General features: G+C 39.5%; 1 pseudogene; it reads right to left on the reverse strand.

Annotated features, from left to right (window-relative positions):
* LOC102190105 overlaps positions 1-18,626 on the reverse strand; it is a 92,977-nt pseudogene extending 74,351 nt beyond the window's left edge.

The raw sequence follows: 20,628 nt of genomic DNA on the forward strand, positions 1-20,628 counted from the left end.
TTTAATCCAATTACCGACTGTCATTTTTAAGTCATTTCACGCAAAACTTCTACTTGCCTTTAGCTTTCCATGCACTCTCTCATCAAGTCATGTATAGCAAAGTGCTCTGGAGTTGTTGGTCTGTTAGAGAGACATAAACAGGCCACAACTTCATCCAAACAACTGTTTTCCCATCAATAGAATTCCTGAAACAATCAGCTGATTTAAATTCCCTGTCTTAGATTGTATATTGTAGGTGATACCCAGATTAAATATTTTCAAGCTGTGTGCAAACACGAAAGAGGACAGTAACTAGTAGTTTCAGTCTCCAGAGTAAGTGTTGCCAGATCTCTCCTGCTATCTGCCCCTACACTAAGGTGGTTGTCAGTTTTCTGGGAACTGGCAGTGAGAATTTCAAGGAGACAGGACAGAGAAATTGGGGACACTGGGTCACAGCTGGGGAAGGAAAGGACTGGGACACACATCTGGAGTCTGTACACTTCCCTGGCGCATTAACTTCAACTGTTCCGCCTCTCCTGCCTCATTCTCATTACTACTTTCACTTCATCTTGGCTCCTGTATCAGCTGCCCTTTGCATATTGTTACCCTATATATGCTTTGTATGGCTCTCTCAATGATAACACTTTCTATTACTGATTACACTTACTGTTCAATCTTCAATCTCAAGAATGAAATACTATAAAGTCAAGAACTATAATTTTTAGGTTTGTATACTATGCAATTAGATATGCTTCAGTTCAGTTCAATTGCTCAGTCATGTCCGACTTTTTGCGACCTCATGAATCGCAGCATGCCAGGCCTCCCTGTCCATCACCAACTCCTGGAGTTCACTCAGACCCATGTCCATCAAGTCAGTGATGCCATCCAGCCATCTCATCCTCGGTCGTCCCTTTCTCCTCCTGCCCCTAATCCCTCCCAGCATCAGAGTCTTTTCCAATGAGTCAACTCTTCGCATGAGGTGGCCAAAGTACTGGAGCTTCAGCTTTAGCATCATTCCTTCCAAAGAAATCCCAGGGTTGATCTCCTTCAGAATGGACTAGTTGGATCTCCTTGCAATCTAAGGGACTCTCAAGAGTCTTCTCCAACACCACAGTTCAAAAGCATCAATTCTTTGGCACTCAGCCTTCTTCACAGTCCAACTCTCACATCTATACATGACCACTGTTAAAAACATAGCCTTGACTAGATAGACCTTAGTCAGCAAAGTAATGTCTCTGCTTTTGAATATACTATCTAGGTTGCTCATAACTTTTCTTCCAAGGAGTAAGCGTCTTTTAATTTCATGGCTGCAGTCACAATCTGCAGTGATTTTGGAGCCCCCAAAAATAAAGTCTGACACTGTTTCCACTGTTTCCCCGTCTATCTCCCATCAAGTGATGGGACCGGATGCCATGATCTTCGTTTTCTGAATATTGAGCTTTAAGCCAACTTTTTCACTCTCCTCTTTCACTTTCATCAAGAGGCTTTTTAGTTCCTCTTCACTTTCTGCCATAAGGGTGGTGTCATCTGTATATCTGAGGTTATTGATATTTCTCCCGGCAATCTTGATTCCAGCTTGTGCTTCTTCCAATCCAGCATTTCTCATGATGTACTCTGCATAGAAGTTAAATAAGCAGGGTGACAAGATACAGCCATGACAGACTCTTTTTCCTATTTGGAACCAGTCTTTTTTACCATGTCCAGTTCTAACTGTTGCTTCCTGACGTGCATACAGGTTTCTCAAGAGGCAGATCAGGTGGTCTGGTATTCCCATCTCTTTGAGAATTTTCCACAGTTTATTGTGATCCACACAGTCAAAGGCTTTGGCATAGTCAATAAAGCAGAAATAGATGTTTTTCTGGAACTTTCTTGGTTTTTTTGATGATCCAGCGGATGTTGGCAATATGCTTAGAACAGTAAATGCTGAATGAATTAGAAAATATGTGCTTTAAATTCACAAGAAGAGCCCCACTTGACTGAATATCTAACTATCTATGTTGGGTTATAAGACTTATTAGCACTGAATGGCAAAAAAAAACTTATGAGAAATTCTCCTTATTTTAGGTAAAAAGAATTGTAACTTTTAAAACCAAGTAGGAAAGTAAGTGATAGAAACTGATAAGAAATTTTCCAAACAAATTCAATGTTTTAGTCATCTATTAATAAACGATATACTCTATATTTTATATGAATTGAAAATTTATATAAACCGTAGCCTTGACTAGACGGACCTTGATTTTCTGCCTTTTTTTAAATTTTATTTTTAATTTTTTTTAATGTGTGTTCATGTTCAATATTTATTTAGAGGGAAAACTGGTTTACTAATAGTAAAATTTCACCCTTCCTCCCTCTCTTCCCTTCCATTTTTTTTAATTTTATTTTTTTGTGTTATTATTTTTACTGTACAATGTTGTATTGGTTTTGCCATACCTCAACATGAATCTGCCACAGGTGTACACGTGCTTTGAAACTTGAACCCCCCCCCCCACCTCCCTCCCCATACCATCCCTCTGGGTCATCCAAGTGCACCAGCCCAGAGCATCCTGTATCCTGCATTGAACCTAGACTGGCGATTTGTTTCTTATGATATTATACATGTTTCAATGCCATTCTTCCAAATCATCCCACCCTCACCCTCTCCCAGAGTCCACAAGACTGTTCTATACATCTGTGTCTCTTTTGCTGTCTCACATACAGGGTTATCATTACCATCTTTCTAAAATCCATGTGTTAGTATACTGTATTGGTGTTTTTCTTTCTGGCTTACTTCACTCTGTATAATAGGCTCCAGTTTCATCCACCTCATTAGAACTGATTGAAATGGATTCTTTTTAATGGCTGAGTAATATTCCATTGTGTATATGTACAACAGCTTTCCTATCCATTCATCTGCTGATGGACATCTAGGTTGCTTCCATGACCTGGCTATTATAAAGAGTGCCTGCGATGAACATTGGGGTACACGTGTCTCTTTCATTCTGGTTTCCTCGGTGTGTATGCCCAGCAGTGGGATGGCTGGGGCATAAGGAAGTTCTATTTCCAGTTTTTTAAGGAATCTCCACACTGTTTTCCATAGTGGCTGTACTAGTTTGCATTCCCACCAACAGTGTAAGAGGGTTCCCTTTTCTCCATACCCTCTCCAGCCTTTACTGCTTGTAGACTTTTGGATCGCAGCCATCCTGACTGGCATGAAATGGTACCTCATTGTGGTTTTGATTTGCATTTCTCTGATAATGAGTGATGTTGAGCATCTTTTCATGTGTTTGTTAGCCATCCGTATGTCTTCTTTGGAGAAATGTCTATTTAGTTCTTTGGCCCATTTTTTGATTGGGTCGTTTATTTTTCTGAAATTGAGCTGCATAAGTAGCCTGTATATTTTTGAGATTAGTTGTTTTTCAGTTGCTTCATTTGCTATTATTTTCTCCCATTCAGAAGACTGTCTTTTCACCTTGCTTATGGTTTCCTTTGTTGTGCAGAAGCTTTTAATTTTAATTAGATCCATTTGTTTATTTTTGCTTTTATTTCCAGTATTCTGGGAAGTGGGTGAGAGAGGATGCTGCTGTAACTTATATCAGAGAGTGTTTTGCCTATATTATCCTCTAGGAGTTTTATAGTTTCTGGTCTTACATTTAGATCTTTAATCTATTTTGAGTTTATTTTTGTGTATGGCGTTAGAAAGCGATCTAGTTTCATTCTTTCACAAGTGGTTGACCAGTTTTCCCAGCACCACTTGTTAAAGAGATTGTCTTTTCTCCATTGTATACTCTTGCCTCCTTTGTCAAAGATAAGGTGTCCATAGGTGTGTGGATTTATCTCTGGGCTTTCTATTTTGTTCCATTGATCTATATTTCTGTCTTTGTGCCAGTACCATACTGTCTTGATGACTGTGGCTTTGTAGTAGAGCCTGATGTCAGGCAGGTTGATTCCTCCAGTTCCATTCTTCTTTCTCAAGATTGCGTTGGCTATTTGAGGTTTTTTATATTTCCATACAAATTGTAAAATTATTTGTTCTAGCTCTGTGAAAATATTGTTGGTAGCTTGATACGGATTGCATGGAATCTATAGATTGCTATGGGCAGTATAATCATTTTCACTATATTGATTCTTCTGATCCATGAACACGGTATATTTCTCCATCTATTAGTGTCCTCTTTGATTTCTTTCACCAGTGTCTTATAGTTTTCTATATATAGGTCTTTAGTTTCTTTAGGCAGACATATTCCTAAGTATTTTATTCTTTTCATTGAATGGTGAATGGAATTGTTTCCTTAATTTATTTTTCTACTTTCTCATTATCAGTGTATAGGAATGCAAGGGATTTCTGTGTGTTGATTATATATCCTGCAACTTTACTATATTCATTGGTTAGCTCTAGTAATTTTCTGGTGGAGTCTTTAGGGTTTTCTATGTAGGGGATCATGTGATCTGCAAACAGTGAGAGTTTTACTTCTTTTCCAATTTGGATTCCTTTTATTTCTTTTTCTGCTCTGATTGTGTAGCCAAAACTTCCAAAACTATGTTTAATAGTAGTTGTGAGAGTGGGCACGCTTGTCTTGTTCCTGTTAGGGGAAATGCTTTCAATTTTTCACCATTGAATTGTGGATGTGATAGGTGATAGAAGTAAGATCCAATGCTGTAAAGAGCAATATTGCATAGGAACCTGGAGTCTCAGGTCCATGAATCAAGGCAAATTTGAAGTGGTCAAACAAGAGATGGTAAGGATGAACGTCGACATTCTAGGAATCAGCTAATTAAAATGGACTGGAATGGGTGAATTTAACTCAGATGACCATTATATCTACTACTGTGGGCAGGAATCCCTCAGAAGAAATGGAGTAGCCATCATGGTCAGCAAAAGAGTCCAAAATGCAGTACATGGATGTAATCTCAAAATTGACAGAATGATCTCTGTTCGTCTCCAAGGCAAATGATTCAATATCACAGTTATCTAAGTCTATGCCCCAACCAGTAATGCTGAAGAAACTGAAGTTGAATGGTTTTATGAAGACCTACATGACCTTTTAGAACTAACACCCAAAAAAGATGTCCTTTTCATTATAGGGGACTGGAATGCAAAAATAGGAAGTCAGGAAACACCTGGAGTAACAGGCAAATTTGTCCTTGGAATGTGGAATGAAGCAGGGCAAAGACTAATAGAGTTTTGCCAAGAAAATGCACTGGATACAGCAAACACCCTCTTCCAACAACACAAGAGAAGACTCTACACATAGACCTCACCAGATAGTCAACACCGAAATCAGATTGATTATATTCTTTGCAGCCAAATATGGAGAAGCTCTATACAGTCAACAAAAACAAGACCAGGAGCTGACTGTGGCTCAGATCATGAACTCCTTATTACCAAATTCAGACTTAAATTGAAGAAAGTAGGGAAAACTGCTAGATCATTCAGGTATGACCTAAATCAAACCCCTTATGATTATACAGTGGAAGTGAGAAATAGATTTAAGGGCCTAGATCTGATAGATAGAGTGCCTGATGAACTATGGATTGAGGTTCATGACATTGTACAGGAGACAGGGATCAAGACCATCTCCATGGAAAAGAAATGCAAAAAAGCAAAATGGCTGTCTGAGGAGGCCTTACAAATAGCTGAAAAAAGAAGAGAGGCAAAAAGCAAAGGAGAAAAGGAAAGATATAAGCATTTGAATGCAGAGTTCCAAAGAATAGCAAGAAGAAATAAGAAAGCCTTCTTCAGTGATCAACGCAAAGAAATAGAGGAAAAGAACAGAATGGGAAAGACTAGAGATCTCTTCAAGAAAATTAGAGATACCAAGGGAACATTTCATGCAAAGATGGGCTCAATAAAGAACAGAAATGGTATGGACCTCACAGAAGCAGAAGATATTAAGAAGAGGTGGCAAGAATACACAGAAGAACTGTACAAAAAAGACCTTCACGACCCAGATAATCATGACGATGTGATCTCTAATCTAGAGCCAGACATCTTGGAATGTGAAGTCAAGTGGGCCTTAGAAAGCATCACTGCATACAAAGCTAGTGGAGGTGATGGAATTCCAGTTGAGCTGTTTCAAATCCTGAGAGATGATGTTGTGAAAGTGCTGCACTCAATATGCCAGCAAATTTGGAAAACTCAGCAGTGGCCACAGGACTGGAAAATGTCAGTATTCATTCCAATTCCAAAGAAAGGCAATGCCAAAGACGCTCAAACTACCACACAATAGCACTTATCTCACATGCTAGTAAAGTAATCCTTAAAATTCTCCAAGCCAGGCTTCAGCAATACATGAACCATGAACTCCCTGATGTTCAAGCTGGTTTTAGAAAAGGCAGAGGAACCAGAGATCAAATTGCCAACATCCGCTGGATCATGGAAAAAACAAGAGAGTTCCAGAAAAACATCTATTTCTGCTTTAGTCACTATGCCAAAGCCTTTGACTGTGTGGATCACAGTAAAGTGTGGAAAATTCTCAAAGAGATTGGAATACCAGACCACCTGACCTGCCTCTTGAGAAATCTGTATGCAAGTCAGGAAGCAGCAATTAGAACTGGACATGGAACAGACTGGTTCCAAATAGGAAAAGGAGTACGTCAAGGCTGTATATTGTCACCCTGCTTATTTAACTTCTATGCAGAGTACATCATGAGAAACGCTGGATTGGAAGAAGCACAAGCTGGAATCAAGATTGCCGGGAGAAATATCAGTAACCTCAGATATGCAGATGACACCACCCTTATGGCAGAAAGTGAAGAGGAACTAAAAAGCCTCTTGATGAAAGTGAAAGAGGAGTGAAAAAGTTGGCTTAAAGCTCAACATTCAGAAAATGAAGATCATGGCATCTGGTCCCATCACTTCATGGGAAATAGATGGGGAAACAGTGGAAACAGTGTCAGACTTTATTTTGGGGGGCTCCAATATCACTGCAGATGGTGACTGCAGCCATGAAATTAAAAGACGCTTACTCCTTGGAAGAAAAGTTATGACCAACCTAGATAGCATATTCAAACGCAGAGACATTACTTTGTCAACTAAGGTCCGTCTAGTCGAGGCTATGGTTTTTCCAGTGGTCATGTATGGATGTGAGAGTTGGACTGTGAAGAAAGCTGAGTGCCACAGAATTGATGCTTTTGAACTGTGGTGTTGGAGAAGACTCTTGAGAGTCCCTTGGACTGCAAGGAGATCCAACTAGTCCATTCTGAAGGAGATCAGCCCTGGGATTTCTTTGGAAGGAATGATGCTAAAGCTGAAGCTGCAGTACTTTGGCCACCTTATGCGAAGAGTTGACTCATTGGAAAAGACTCTGATGCTGGGAGGGATTGAGGGCAGGAGGAGAAGGGGACAACAGACGATGAGATGGCTGGATCGCACCATGGACTCGATGGACGCGAATCTGAGTGAACTCCGGGAGTTGGTGATGGACAGGGAGGCCTGGCATGCTGTGATTCATTGGGTCGCAAAGAGTCGGACACAACTGAGCGAGTGAACTGAACTGATGTTTTGTAAGCCTGGAATTTTCATCTTTATCTTTGCTGATAATAACTACAGTATGTTGATTAAAACACCTTTGCTCCATCAGAGCTCTGGTCCCTGTGTCTTTCTTTCTCTTTCTCTCTCTCTCTCTTTCAGACTATTTCTTTGGAGCACAGAGGCCCTCTGAGTTCCTGCCTGGGCTTCTAAGACCCTTTCAAGAAGGTGCTCTGCACCTTCACCCCATCGAGAGGGCTCCTGAGGCCTTGTGACAGAGCAAGCCCTGTGCCAGGGGCTTTATTGGCTTTCTGCGTAAACCAAGGAATATCAGCCTCTTTCTCTCCTTTACTTTCTTATCGTCGACTCTGGACCACCAGGTTCTGGTCCATTAAAGGACCACAACAAACATTAAAGATTAAAAGGCTCAGATATCAGCCTAGATCACATAAGGTGATTTAAGGTACCAAAATTTCAATATTATTAGCATTACCATATTATTATCACTGCAATCAGTAGTGTTTTCTAAATTGTTGCATTTATTGAGAAATAGAGTGTATATTCAGGTCATTCTGTAGGTGGGCAGTTCCGTGTACAAAGCTTAAATTGAATAAGTTTGCATGAGATTTATAATTAATTATGCTTAATGGCATATGATCTTGTAATGGGTTTCTGTTGTTTCAACCTGACTAGGCTGTAATATAAGGATTTAAGGTAATCCACCAGCCACTTTGTGGAACACTCACATCTACTGCAATTATTCAAGCAGATACTAATCTAGGTGATGCTGTGAAGAGGTTTTGAGGATGTAAATCCATGATATAGACTCTAATCTAAGGAGATTATGCAGATGCACTGATTTAATCAACAGGAGGTCTTTAAAAGATGCATAGTAACTCCTGGAACAAAATTCCAGACAATAAGTGGATCAGTATTACTCTCAATGCCTCAGTCTCCTGTGGGCAACAGCTTTGTCCTGAATAACTTGGATTCCAGCCTGCTTGTGTTTACCCTTCCTGAGGAAGCACCCTCCTGTCCTCACACTTTTCTGTAACCATCACAGGAGCAAATTCCCTGTGAACATGAGCTCTGTCTTTCTCTCTCTCTCTCCTATAATTGAACCCTAACTGATACAAACCTGATACACTTATGATAACTATTAGCTTAACTTTAACTATAAATCTTATGTATAGTCCATTGACTGACAACACAACTCAAGTATATTAAGGTAGATGTACCCAAAATTTTCACGGAAAATGGTGATTTTTTATTGCTGCAAATTCTTGGGAATAAAACTTACTTGCATTGCATCTTCTTGGGTCAAGGAAAAAGAGGACCACTCTTACGCCTAATTAAAGACCTTGCCTGGCTTAGTAGGAGATGCCAGTTTGGAAAATTTACATTTAGGAAGAAAATATAAATGCACCTTCTTAGAAGAAATGTATCATCAGTAATTTTCTGCTCTTTACTCCTGACTGCATGTGAGGTGTGGTTTCCGCTGCTTGCTAGTTGCCCTCCAGACTATCATCTATGTATACCTTCAACAATCACCAACTTGCATGATTTTGTTCATAAAATTTGCTTTCTATGCTTATTTTATTTTCATTCATGTATTTTTATGATTTTTCTCATTGCAACAAATTTAATTACCAAGGAGTTTATAAAGGAAACATTTTACAAAGTAAAGCCCCAATCATAATTACCAACTGCAATGTTCTCATCATTGGTCTATGATCTATTCCTTTTCTATGGATTTCTCCTCATGGGCTCCTGTACTGGAACTACAGTGGGGAAATTTTAATGAGAGATGGGCTAGGTGACATTAAGAAAGTTTCCAAAATCTTGGTATCTCGCTTCCTTACTTCCTTAATATAGAAGTAGGCCACTCTCCTACTGGGAGTGAATGGATTGGGGCAGAACCATGTCCGTATGTATATTTAAGCTCTGATCTGCCACTAAAATGTTTCTTTCTGACTTAGAAAAGTAAAAATAGAAAAAAATTCATGTTTCATTTGAATGAGGTACTCCACTTGTTTTCCAGCCAGCTTCTGCATTTATTCTTAGCAGAAATCCTGACTCTTTGTCACTAATACATATCCCACTGATGTATGAATGATATTGGAAATCTGTTTAACATTAAGGCTCTCTCATTATTTGTTCTTTTCTCCCCCTCTAGGTTCCTGGCCTTTTTGTTTGTTTGTTTGTTTTCATGAACAATTGTATCTTTTATAAGTGAAAGTGAAGTCTCTCAGTCGTGTCCAACTCTTTGTGACCCTGTGGACTGTAGCCCACCAGGCTCCTCCATCCCTGGGATTCTCCAGGCAAGAATACTGGAGTGGGTTGCCATTTCCTTCTCCAGGGGATCTTTCCAACCCAGGGATCAAACCCAGGTCTCCCGCATTGCAGGCAGATGCTTTAACTTCTGAGCCACCAGGGAAGCCCTATAAGTTATTGTATCTTTTATATATGAAAAAATTGAGTTTGAATATTAATCTTGTTTTCAGAAGTAATCTTAGTGATTTATTTATTTTATTTTTTGTATACTCTTATTTTTTTTTTACTTTATTGTTTATTAGTGTGTTTCTGGTGAACATTTCTTACATCAGAAATAATGATCATATTTGACTTTTTATACCTAAAGTTTATTTCTTACTGTGTTTTGCCAGTTTTCTAAAAAACACATTAATAGTGATGATGTATTATTGTCTGGATTGTGACCATTAAAGACACTCCAAAGCTTTAAGACAGAATTTGCAACTACTAATATGATTTAAATTTATGTTTAAATTAACATGTTTAAATTATTCTTAAGCATCTATTTATTAACTTATTTAGTTTTAGTTTTTTTAATCTCAGTTGGTAAAAAATCCACTTGCATACAGGAGACCCTGGTTTGATTCCTGGGTTGGGAAAATCCCCTGGGGAAGGGATAAGCTACCCACTACAGTGTTCTTGGGCTTCCCTTGTGTCTCAGCTGGTAAAGAATCTGCCTGCAATGTGGGAAGATCCCCTGGAGAAGGGAAAGGTGACCCAATCCAGTATTCTTGCCTGAGAATACCGTGGACTGTATTCCATGGGTTGCAAAGAGTTGGACACGACTGAGCAACTTTCACTTTCATTTCAGTTCATGATGTGTGCTAGTATGTTCATGGCGTGCTTTCTTTCAACTATCAGTCTGATTTTTCCTCAGACACATTAATATAAGGCAACTGTATTAATTGGTTACTTTCAAAAATACTGTTGTTTTCCAGAAATAACCCACATTTAATGCTCTACTGAGAATATGACAAATTCAGACAGATTCTCTCAACCTTTGTTAGAGTGGAAATTCATATTTATGCAAGGCCCCATGGTATGCAAGATTCATCACATGCTATGTTTTTTCTTTCTTTTTTGATGACCTAGATGTTAATACTGTGTTCATGTAACAGTAACATGACCCACAGGAAAACTTGGAAATTATTCAAAGTCCAAACAATTCTCTAACTCCTTTCTCTAGATTGTTATTTTGTAATACACAGTAAACCACCCATCTGCAGATTTGCTTTTCTTGATTTCAGTTACTCAGGTGGTTAAAACCTTGTTCAGGAAATATTAAATGGAAAATCTCAGAAATCAATAATTCAAATGTATTTTATTGTGAGCCATTCTATGTAGTGCAATGAAATTCCACACCATCCAGCTTTATCCTAACGAAAACATGTATTGTCACTTTGTCCTGCTTATCCCACCCTCATTGACTTAACTTTCTGGGCTATCATATCCATGGTCCTAAAAATCACACTAGGTGTCTTCAAGTAGCCCTTATTTAATAATGGCCCTAAAGTATGGTGATAATAATGGTGGTATTTCAGATATGCCAAAGGGAAGCCATAAGGTCCATCCTTTAGGAGATTCTTTCTGTCTTTGTTTTTTCCCTTATACTAATGTAATAGAAAAAGACATGCAAATTCTGAGTTCTCTAAAAGAAATGCTTTTCCCAGTTTCCAGGGCAATGGCGATTTCCCTGCAAATCAGATTTCATCCTGAGGTTGAATAGATGTACATAGGGCAGAGTAGATTATGAGGAAGCAGGAGAAGTTTGCAGGCTGACGTAGACCTGGTTGGTGACCAGGTCTGCCTATGCTGTACAGGTTCTGGGTTCCTGTATTGAAGTCCAGGAAGTGGGAAGCACATCATCAAATTGTGGTGAATTTAGGAAGCTCATGAAGGAAGTGAAAAACCACAACATATATTCTGGACACATGATAACAAAAGAATTTATTGTCAGCAATATGGAGGACAACCAAGTGAAGTTTGCATTTGACACTATCTTCACATCAAATAACAATAAAGGAAGTTCCATTACAGTAGAAAGAGCCTAAAGATCAGGAAGTCTCCTTGATATGCTGCAGTGGACAAGGGCTCCTTCAAGAGAAGGAGTCCTGAGTATCCCATCTGGGCCATGACTCAGATTCTCACCTGTGGCCAGTGCAGATGAAGGGCCTGACAGGGAAAGTGCACACGCCATCATCGTACCGCCAAAGGAGGGTGCGCTTGGCAACATCCACAAAACTAATACTCCCACTGTCACAATCAAGGAACACCCCAACCCTTTCCAGAGGTCTCTCTATGTACAGAGGTGTGGCGGGGGCAGTGGTCCAAAGTTGGTAATGGTCATCCTGCTTCACACACACAAGGAGAAAGTTATCCCTGTTGGACTCGTCCAGTATGCTGTCATCCTTCCTTATCCAGGAATCCTTACAGACGCCTACAGCCCAATCCCAAGAGCTGTCCACAAGCATCTCCCAGTACTGTTTGCCAGAGGTGAAGCTCTGGTCTCCCCATGAGGCAAAATACTTTGCTGTTCCACCATCCGAAGATGTATGGAGGCTGTCATGTTCATATGTCAGACGTCTTGCATCATCAAACAGCCTGATGTGATGACTGCTTACTTCATTACTGAATAAAAAGTTGACTGTGGAGAGATGAGAGAAAATGCCAGTCAAAACCAATGTTAAAATTCAAATTATCTACCAGAGAAGGTGGTCCACCTGGAGTCTCACTGGAAATATATTGTAAGATAGGAAGGGCAGTTCTGATTGAAAAGTATTGGGTTTAACTATTGCTCACATATCTGCTGAAGAAAGAACTAATTAAAATGGAGATAACTTCCTACAAGTTCAGCAATTATAAGTTAGAGGGAGGTCAAGGTGACTTCTGGCTGGGTATAATATTGTGTATTTATTACATCTAAAAGACTGGACTCCTGGGCATCGATCACCTCCAAGACCATGACAGCATATCTTATCCTCACCTTCACCACCACAGTGCAAGGGAAAAAGCTGCATTGTAGAACGGAAAATTGGTGATCACTCTACAATTACAGATAAGTTAGCAAATGGACACTGAAGAAATACAACCTAAGGATGGCATCTTCAAAGTAGTTTATTTGTAGGGCTTTTCTGTCTTTGATCTGTGGTTCCAAACTGAGGCCTAGTGTTCCACTTCCTGCTAAGTCACCCTCGAGGGTGAGGTTTATCATGGACCTCATTGTGGCCTCATCATCCAACCATTTTCTTACTTGTGATTTCTGCATTTGATTTTTGAGGCTTATGTATTTTATCAAATAATGTGAATGGAAAAATCACTTTATGCTTTCAATTCTTAAGAACTTTTTAAGCAAAAATGTTTTTTTAGGACTTTCCCGGTGGCACAGTGGATAAGATGCTTCCTGAAAATTTAGGGAACATTCCTAACCTGGAAAGATTCCACATGCTGTGGAGCAACTGAACCTGTGGATTATGACTACCGAGCCTGTGCTCTTGAGCCCAGGACCCACCACTACTGAGTCCACATGCTACAATTATTGAAGCTCACTCATCAAGAGTCTCCTGTGCTCTGCAGCAAGAGAAGCCACTGCAATGAGAAGCAACCACAGTAGTGAAGAGTAACCTGGCTCACCCCAGCAAGAGAAACCTGGGCAAAGCAACAAAGACACAGTGTGGCTAAAACTAAAGAAAGAAATATTTTAAAAATAATACACAAAAAAAGAAAAGAAAATGTATTCTTAAAAAATGTTTTAAAACTCTAACTGCACTTAAACTCTGAAATTTATTTATTTATTTTACTTGTGGTTAATTACTTTAATATCCTGTTTTAATTACCAGTTTTCTAGAAGTCAGTGAACAGCTGACATTGTATGTCATGATATTTCTAGGGCTCAAGATGTCATTTTGGGAGCATGTTACTTTTTTCATTATACAAATTTTTATGAAATTTAAAAATATTTGATGAGGCCTGAATCAAATCAGCATCTGCACCAGCCTGCATGTATTCTGTAAGGACTTTAGTGACTCTGTGACCATATATGTCTTCACCTGTCTATTTGCAGGCTGTTTCCCTGCACAAGGTGAACGCTAAGCAGGAAAAGAGTCTCTGTGGACACCATCACTGAAGGACCCTGCAGGGCAGACACACCAATGGGGTGACACTCACCTCGGAAGAGGTTGAGCCAGTCCATCAGTCCAGACATGGGGCGTGCAGGGAGTTCTGGGAGCAGAGGCTGAGGCACGTGCAGCTGTGCTGACTCACTCCTGTAAGAGAAAGATGGGGTTCATCCTTCTGCTGCCCAGGGCTTCTTAAACACAGCCTTTGCTATAAGACAGCATGCTTCAGCTGAACATTCTTCATCTAAATAACTTCTCCACCCTCATAGAATTGAGCTGGTTTTGGAAATTAATTCTCACTCTCCTTCTTGCCCTGATTCCAGCCCATATCTCAGGGGAAATTGCCTCTCTAACCTCAAACTTGGAAAAAAGCAGTCTTTGCACCTCTACGTGCTTGTGATTTTAATATCTAAATCAGAAATTACTGACCTTTAAGAAATTTTTGCACTGAGCTGGATAATACCTCCCTCTGCCACAGCAACAAAAAGGCTAACTTCCTTTTGAGCAAGAAATCATACTCAGCAAAACAGGTGCAGACACACGTACACAAGCGATCTAGCATTATCTAGGCAAGTTAAGTCATTGCTTTGTTAAGTGCTGCTGTATCTCTTTCAGAGCCCCCAGGTGCCCTCATCAGTATCAAAAAGCTTACCGTTTCAGCTTGTCTTCCAATTCCTGGCAAGGAAAAAAAAAAAAAAAAAGACAAGTTAGACCTTATATATAGGCAACCAGGATTTGGCTTGGCAAAACTTCAGTAGAGTCCTAATCACCACCACCAGAAAACAGTCTGAGAAATCTGTTTTCCTTTTCTTTCTGAAAAAAAAAAACAAACCCTCTGAGACAACATATTTTACATGGATAGAATGTGTTCTTGATAAGTTAATAGAATGGAAGATGCAACGGAAAGGACAAGAGTTCTGATGACTCACCCTCTGCTTTCTGCATAATGATCTTTCCTGGGGCTTTTACCCAAAGTGCAGTAAGCTCCAAAGTAATGTCAGATGAAACCTGGTACATCCCAACAGGAATTGGAAATATACATATGCACATATATATGTATATCTATACACATATACATGTATTTGTGTGGTTGTATGTATGTATATACATACACATATGAGCTTTGCCCAAATGTCTCCCATTATTACACATTTGGAGACCAAAAAATGGAATCAGTACATAAGCTGTTCCTTTCTGGCTTTAATAGAAGCAAGTTACACAAGGAGATTTTGAAAAGGGAATATTCCCTGGGGAACATCTAGGATCAAAATACTGTAAAGCTTGCTCAGGCATAATTCTAATGCTGCTAAGTCGCTTCAGTCATGTCCAACTCTGTGCGACCCCATAGATGGTGGCCCATCAGGCTCCACCGTCCCCGGGATTCTTCAGGCAAGAACACTGGAGTGGGTTGCCATTTCCTTCTCCAATGCACGAAAGAGAAAAGTGAAAGTGAAGTTGCTCAGTCATGTCCGGCTCTTAGCCATAGCGACCCCATGGATTGCAGCCTACCAGGCTTCTCTGGAGTGGGGTACCATTGCCTTCTCTGAAATTATTCCTGAGTAAACTATAAATGGAAAATAACTACAATGTACAACACTTTATAATGACTTAAAAGTACTATTTACATTTAGAGTATGTATTTTAAATATTATTAAAACAGAACTTAATATATCAACTTTATTAATTATATGTACATAATTTATACAAAAATGTTAAGGATTTTTTCCCCCATGGTTATAAGGACACCTCTAATCAAATTTTATCTATAATATTTCCAAGTAGGAGAGAATCCCACCTTAGTCACAGAGAGTGAAGAAATATACCATGTCAGGGACGTCAAAGGTGTGAACTTCAAGTAATGTATTTTCAAACACATCCTCAGTTCTTACCTGGAGCAGCTCCACGTCTAGTTTATAGCACATTTGAATGAGCTCCTTGTGTATTTCTCGGAGCTCTCTCTTCTTTCCGATTATTTCCTCTTGCCTTCTTATGAGTTGATCGTATATGTTTTGGCCTTCTTTTATAACACTCTCTACATAGTCATCTTCTTCCTCTGGGAGAAATGGGGGTGCCATCTGATAAGTTCTCCTAATCATGTCTCCATGTCGATACACATAAAACTGTTGAGAAATGAATTTCAACATCATTTAGTTTGCTCTGATTCATGTTCTCTCCCAAGAAGCTACATCCATCCTAAATGCATGCCCTCCCTCATCTCAGAAGCCAAGTTCATTCCTCTTTCCTTCACTTTGTTTTTATTCTTTTTAATTGATCAGAAACCAAACCTACCCTTTCCTCAAACAACTGTCATCTAATTCAGGAGTTCCTGAAACACTTGGAGAAAATCTTTTCATGAATCATTTCTTTCATATGCCTCTTGTTAAATGTGAAAGAGCCCATATAAGCAATTGAAATTTATGGGTGATTCATATGTCATATGCAATATCCTCATTTCAATGCTAATACGTAAGCTTGTGCTTCACCTAATATCTCCTGGCCTTCTCTTAGTGCCATGAAACATCTTTCTAAAAATGATTGCCTGTCCTCGAAGAGTTGTCCAGCCTCAATCATTTCTTTCTAGTGTTCTTTTCTCTATGAATCAGTTTTCTTCCTCCCCATAAGTTCACAGTCTTCTTCCCATATTGTTTGGAAGATCATTTCTCTTCACTCCATTTTACATTCCTCCTGGTATTGAATGATTCACTCTCTCATGGGCCAACTCTTTCTCCTTGTTCCTTTCCCCCTGAGTTGTTTAACATGTCACGTTTTCTCCAACTTGAACCAATATCACCCTCTAGCCAGAGAGCAATCACTCTTCACCAGGATGGGCACACTCCTTAAAGTGCTGTCCGTGTTTGCTTTGTATCACCTGGGCTCATGTACTAATCAGATTGAAGTACTTTGTAGTTCCCAATGACATGATTTTACTTTCTGGAATGTATGACTGACAGATATCTGTGCCTGAAATAACCCCTGGCTTTTTAAACATTTACTTGAACTTCAAAACTGGAATTGATCTTAAACTTGAGAAGCTTTCCATGAGATCCTGAATCACATCTATGTAATCATTCATATCACACCATAAACCTCCACCTTAGAACTTTCTTCTAACGGGTTTTTTGTTTTAGTTATTGATCCATTGGATTCTAAAGAGCTCGAGAGGCATGAAAAAGTTGGTTGAATGGTGCTTAGAAGATTTTTTTCTGACGGTGTTCAACTCACTCTCTGAATTTCACTATACATGTTGATTTCAGCTCACTTTATTAATGGTAAGTTTCTCGCTATCTGCCTTAACCTGTTTTTTCAGAGAAATATGTTCTTCTACTTACCATCCAAGGGTCAGTTCCTCTGCCATGTTTCTTGCGATTTCTTTCAGTTTCTTGAATCTTTTCCCATAAAGATCTTATTTGGTTTGCCAACTTTTCCTGTAAAAGAGTTATCAATTTCAGTACAAGAAAAGCAAATACACTGGAGTTTCAGAGCCCAAAGATTGGGGTGTACCAATGATTATTAGACAAAGGCCCTAGAGAGAGACACTAATAGACCAGGACAGGTCATCAGGTGTCCCTATTTTTCCTCACTCATGATCTCTTGTATGAAATTCTACACTAAAAATCCACACACCATTAGGTAATTATCTGCCTGAGGTATGACTAATTTTCATCTGCTGTGGCAACTTATATCAAAATTTGGATATAGGTACGTTTATCTTCTGTAAAATCCAATGTACTATATCTTCCTTCTTGTCCAGGATTAGAAAACCTGTATTCAATGAAAAGTATTTTTGCACTTGTAGATTTTACAGTTTCTTTCTTAAAATGAAGGTCCAACATGTCACTAGCATAATAATATATCACCCAAATAATTTCAGTTAGTTTCATCAGCCAACCGTTGGATACAAGTTCCATAAAGCAGGTATACTGCTCTATATTCTTCACCCTTTATTATTGTTCACTAGATCTGTACGTGGCACTCAGTAAAAGTGAAAGTCGCTCAGTCGTGTCCAACTCTTTGTGACTCCATGGACTATATAGTCTGTGGAATTCTCTAGGCCAGAATACTGGAGTGGGCAGCTTTTCCCTTCTCCAGGGGATCTTCCCAACCCAGGGATTAAACCCAGGTATCCAGCATTGCAGGTGGATTCTTTACCAGCTGAGCCACAAGGAAAGCCCAAGAATACTGGAGTGGGTAGCCTACCACTTCTCCATGGGATCTTCCCAAACCAGAATCAAACCGGGGTCTCCTGCATTGCAGGTGAATTCTTTACCAACTCAATAAAGAGAGGGTTTAAGCATCACCATTTTAATCTCTTAGGTGTACCATCCCCAAGCTTCCTAAGTGCTCTCAGAGGCATCACTCACCCAGGATTCCTCAGCAGCCTCTTCTGCGGGACAATGTCTGTGAGTCTTGTGCTCCTGACCTTGAGAGCAGACCAAACAGAGCAAGCTCTTGTCGGCTTCACAGAAGATGGTCTTTGTCTGCTTGTGGGCCCCACACAGGTGTTCCTCACACTTCAGGAATTGCCTGAGATTGGCTTTTCTGACAGTGGACACCAGAGTCTTCAGAAGAAAATTGGTTTTGAAGTTTGTCTGTTCTGATCGTTGTCTGCACACTGGACAACTGGCAGGAACTATGGCTTGTTCCCAGAAAAGACAAAGACAGGACCTACAGAAGCTGTGCCCACAGCCTATGGTGACTGGGTCTAGAAGGAAATTCAGGCAGACGAGGCAGGCGAGCTCCTTCTGGAAGGCTTCTGGGATTTCTGAGTCCATTTTCCTGAGGGAAGAACATCAGTTTATTCCTCTTTCCCCGAGCCAAAAAAGGAACAAAAAAAAAATAGACTTGGGTTGTGACTAAATAATACACGGCTTTAGGAGCAGAAGCCAAAATCACTGCAGATGGTGACTGCAGCCATGAAATTAAAAGATGCTTACTCCTTGGAAGAAAAGTTATGAGCAACCTAGATAGCATATTCAAAAGCAGAGACATTACTTTGCCAACAAAGGTCCGTCTAGTCAAGGCTATGGTTTTTCCTGTGGTCATGTATGGATGTGAGAGTTGGACTGTGAAGAATGCTGAGCACCGAAGAATTGATGCTTTTGAACTGTGGTGTTGGAGAAGACTCTTAAGAGTCCCTTGGACTGCAAGGAGATCCAACCAGTCCATTCTGAAGGAGATCAGCCCTGGGATTTCTTTGGAAGGAATGATGCTAAAGCTGAAACTCCAGTACTTTGGCTACCTCCTGTGAAGGGTTGACTCATTGGAAAAGACTCTGATGCTGGGAGGGATTGAGGGCAGGAGGAGAAGGGGACGACAGAGGATGAAATAGCTGGATGGCATCACGGACTCGATGGACTTGAGTCTGAGTGAACTCCGGGAGATGGTGATGACAGGGAGGCCTGGCATGCTGCGATTCATGGGGATGCAAAGAGTCGGACACGACAGAGCAAAAGAACTGAACTGAACTGAACTTAGGAGCAGAAGAATCTGGATTTTTCACTGGATACAAGTGGAAAACAGAAACACAAAGAGAGCTTTCAAGAGCTGCAGAAAAGTTTCTCAGTGTCCTAACCAACACTATCTTCTGACCTCTTTCCCCTCTACCTACTGGAGAAGCTCAGTTTTGAAGAGGTCTTGTTTTCCTCTAGATAGCATGACTTCAGGAGCTTGACCTAATTGACAGCTCTACATGGTGGGTCCTAATTTCTACAAATAGCCATGATTCTCTATGCCAGCCATTGATCTGGTGTGAGATAGTTGATTACGCTTGTATTTTTATTATTTCATGTAATTATCATGCATTTTCTTTAGATGTCCTTTTTTTATCTCAATCTGCATTTTTTTCCAAAAATATTTTTTTTCTTCTTAAAGCACTTTGAGTACATTCAGAGTCTATAAAGAGAAAATTCAGAGTCAATAAAGAGAAAATTAAACGTTGGAAAATTGTAACTTATTCCAACCAGAGTTTATTTACATGAATATACTAAGTGGTTGATTTTTTCTTTCTATCCATACTCATCCGATGCATTTTATATGTTATAGTAATAGTCATCATCAAAAAAATATCATGTAATTAAAATTTTACATTGTAAAAAATTTAGGTCCTTTTGCCTGTACTTGTTAAGCATAGAGCATCTTAAGTTTCTCATATCTTTGTATACTCAGTAGTGTCACCTTTCTGACTTCTCAATCATTCCCTAGCTGCTTTAAGATTTCAGTAAAAAATGTATATTTGGGGAGGGATGATAGTTACCTCCCTTCACTTTCACTTTCTTTTATAGTTACCTCACTTTAGCAATATTTTCAGCAACTCATTGTGTGCATTAGCTAGCTCTAGTGTAGAGTATTATCTCTCTGGTATTTACAGACACATTCCACTTTTCGGGTAAGTGATGATAGGTACTACATATTAAATCAAATAGTCTTAAGAAATATTTTTAGAAGTTACATCAAACACAAAACATATCAGTCAGCCGCTTTCTGAGTCCTTAAAATGCATGGGGACAAGTAAGAAAGAAACGCAATCACAGAAATAAAATGAATCCCCCTAATCATTCCACAGTGCATGTCAAGACAAGCTAACAAAACTGGAACAGAGTCATTTCACTAAGTTGGTAAACAGAGCTGTTACACTGAAAAAAATCTCATTTTACCAATAAATTAAAATTAGGAAACTTAGTTTGTTTTCCCTCAGAAGAGTCACAGAAGCTGCTCTGTGGTGAATTATGTACTCACCTAAGGAGTTGTAGAAACAGTCTACCCTGGAGAATAATA

Source organism: Capra hircus, chromosome 29, assembly GCF_001704415.2.
Source record: "Capra hircus breed San Clemente chromosome 29, ASM170441v1, whole genome shotgun sequence".
Classification (NCBI taxonomy): Eukaryota; Metazoa; Chordata; class Mammalia; order Artiodactyla; family Bovidae; genus Capra; species Capra hircus.